Source organism: Octopus bimaculoides, unplaced genomic scaffold, assembly GCF_046866305.1.
Source record: "Octopus bimaculoides isolate indiv1 unplaced genomic scaffold, ASM4686630v1 contig309, whole genome shotgun sequence".
Classification (NCBI taxonomy): domain Eukaryota; kingdom Metazoa; phylum Mollusca; class Cephalopoda; order Octopoda; family Octopodidae; genus Octopus; species Octopus bimaculoides.
The window spans coordinates 6772-10000 of NW_028315558.1; the positions used below are offsets into that span (position 1 = coordinate 6772).

The following is a 3229-nucleotide window of genomic DNA, read 5'->3' on the forward strand; positions in this document are numbered from 1 at the left end:
TGAATACTGTTGCAAGTGGCCATCGATAGTGATCAGATCAAGTGGATGTAGTTATATATTAAGGGCTAGAAATTTATAAGAAATGAAAAACAGAAAAATCGATAACAAAATACGAAAACATTAATGTTAAAAATACGATTTTAAAAAGTCCCATGTACCTATAGGGGAGGGATCCTTAACTTGGGTGGATCTGAACACCCCATGGTATCAGATTTCTACCACATCTTGGAACTTCTGCTATAACAGTGATTTGCTTTGGATAGGTTTGAAGGGTAAACTGGACATTTGTAGTTCTTGGATTGATTAAAGTGGTTTTCAATGACAGATCTACAATAACAATAAAAGCAGAGAGCAGTAACAGTCGCATAAGGGATGTGGCGTTCCTACTTGAAACAGAGCGAGATCAGATATCTGAGAGCTACTCCACCCCCGCCATAAACAGTACCATCATAGTTACTACCACAAACCAGGACCACAAAACCACAAGTCACAACCACAACAGTGACTACCACCAAAACGTCAGCCATCACTATAATGACTACAACTACCCGCACAAACGCCATCACTTGTCCAACCACCTCCATCGCTGCCACAACCACCACAGCCAACACATCAGCCACCACTATTCTTACTACTACTGCTTCGAATACCACCACTATCACTGTAACCAGTACTACACGGACAGAGTTGGTGATCAAAACAGTTGACCAATGAAAGAGAATGACCACTGAATATGAAATGCAGAAGCTTCAGTATATACATATATATATGTATATGTATATGTTTATATATGTATATGTATATGTTTATATATGTATATGTATATGTTTATATATGTATATGTATATGTTTATATATGTATATGTATATGTTTATATATGTATATGTATATGTTTATATATGTATATATATATGTCTATATATATATATATATATATATATATATATTTTTTTTTTTTTTTTTTTTTTTTACTTGTTTCAGTCTTTTGACTGTGGCCATGCTGGAGCACCACCTTTTAGTCGAGCAAATCGACCCCAGGACTTATTCTTTAGAAGCCTAGTACTTATTCTATCGGTCTCTTTTGCCGAACCGCTAAGTTACGGGGACATAAACACACCAGCATCGGTTGTCAAGCGATGTTGGGAGGACAAAGACAGACACACAAACACATACACATATATATACATACATACGACGGGCTTCTTTCAGTTTCCGTCTACCAAATCCACTCACAAGGCTTTGGTCGGCTTGAGGCTATAGTAGAAGACACTTGCCCAAGATGCCACGCAGTGGGATTGAACCCGGGACCATGTGGTTGGTAAGCAAGCTACTTACCATGTATATTAATAATATAAAAACACACACACACACACACGAAAAAGAAGCACATAAAGCGTAGAGCTGTACTGTGTTTATAAGCAGTTAAATGTGTCTGATCATAGACTTAACTATATATCAACACACACACATGTATATATATTCATATAAATGCTCGCGGCCCGAGGCTATAGTAGACACCTGCCCAAGGTGCCCCGCAACCATATAATTAAGCTTATTTATTTCATTCGATTTGCCATCAAGGCAAAGTGTAAGGCAAAGTCGACCTCGGCGGAATTTGAACTCAGAACGTAAAGACAGACGAAATATATAATTAAGCTTCTTAACGCACAGCCATACATTCTGTGTGTTATTTGTTGTTTAACCCTAGGTCTGCCATGGTATGGCACACCTTTTGACTCAAGAGTGTTCCAACAACGGATATTCTGTCAACCCTCCCCCCCTGCTTCTTCTTCTTCTTCGTCTTCTTCTTCTTCTTCTTCTTCTTCTTCTTCTTCTTCTTCTTCTTCTTCTTCTTTACCCCCAATTCTGTCATATTTCAATAGACTTATGATGATGATGAAAGGCATCCCAGCTTTGGCCATCCTGTCTTTTGACATGGTATATCTAGGACTACATTATCTAATGTGCCCTTCCTTGTAGTTGTTGTTTAGCCCCAGGTCAGTCCTAATCCAGCTGTGACCATCCCTGTCTTTTATTCAGGTCTAGTGTATCTAGGACTACATTATCTAATGTGCTCTTCCTTACTGTTGTTGTTTAACCCCAGGTCAGTCCTGATCCAGTAGACCTATGATCAAAGATGTTCCAGCTGTGACCATCCTGTCTTTTATTCAGGCATTGTGTATCTAGGACTACAATATCAAAGGTATTCTTCCTTGTTGTTGTTTAGCCCCTGGCCAATCTTAGTCCAGCAGACCTGTAATCAGAGACGTTCTAGATGTGACCATCCTGTCTTTTATCATAATACCAAAATATTTCACTGCAAGCCACTTACCGTATTTTAACATGTATAAGGAATCCTTTTTTTATTAAAAATTAGGTTAAAAAAAAATTGGGAGTTTCTTATACATGGATAGTATTATAATCCCTTACAAAACCTTTTTTCTAAATTTTAAGCCCCCAAAATTAGGGGGTTCCTAATGCACATTAAAATATGGCAGCGAGAGATGTGGTGCATTGCTGCATTTGAGAAGACCCAGAGGGCCGAGAGATGTGGTGCATTGCTGCATTTGAGAAGACCCAGAGGGCCGAGAGATGTGGTGCATTGCTGCATTTGAGAAGTCCCAGAGGGCCGAGAGATGTGGTACATTGCTGCATTTGAGAAGAGCCAGAGGGCCGAGAGATGTGGTGCATTGCTGCATTTGAGAAGACCCAGAGGTCCGAGAGATGTAGGGATATAATAAACATCACCTTTTATGTGCGGGTGGCACATAAAATACACCATGTTGAGCGTGGCTGTTGCCAGTACCATCTGACTTGTCCTCGTGCCGATGGCACGTAAAAGCACCCACTACACTCTCGGAGTGGTTGGTGTTAGGAAGGGCATCCAGCTGTAGAAACTCTGCCAGATCAGATTGGAGCCTGGTGCAGCCATCTGGTTTCACCAGTTCCCAGTCAAATCGTCCAACCCATGCTAGCATGGAAAGTGGACGTTAAACGACGATGATGATAGGACTTTCCTGTCAAAGATAACGTATGAGCGTTCAGCTTTTTGCTGAACGACCTACACAAATGATTTGTTTTTATAATCAAATGTATGCGCTGCACTTTAGCTCACCTGCCTCCATCAAATCAACATACCTTGAGTCGGAGCCTGGCGTGCCATGTGTCAGGTGCTGAAGTGTTTTTCTTTTTGTTTTTTTTTTTTGCTCAAGAACAACAACAACACAC

The 3229-nt window shown here is 40.2% G+C and overlaps 1 long non-coding RNA gene across 1 annotated transcript in view; it reads left to right on the forward strand.

The window, feature by feature from the left end:
• The first annotated feature begins 1385 nt into the window (after positions 1–1385).
• Positions 1386–3229, forward strand: part of LOC149128956 (uncharacterized) — a 2584-nt gene continuing 740 nt past the window's right edge. The window contains exon 1 of the long non-coding RNA XR_016240611.1: positions 1386–3229. This exon is cut by the window's right edge and continues 487 nt beyond it. This is a non-coding gene — a long non-coding RNA (uncharacterized LOC149128956).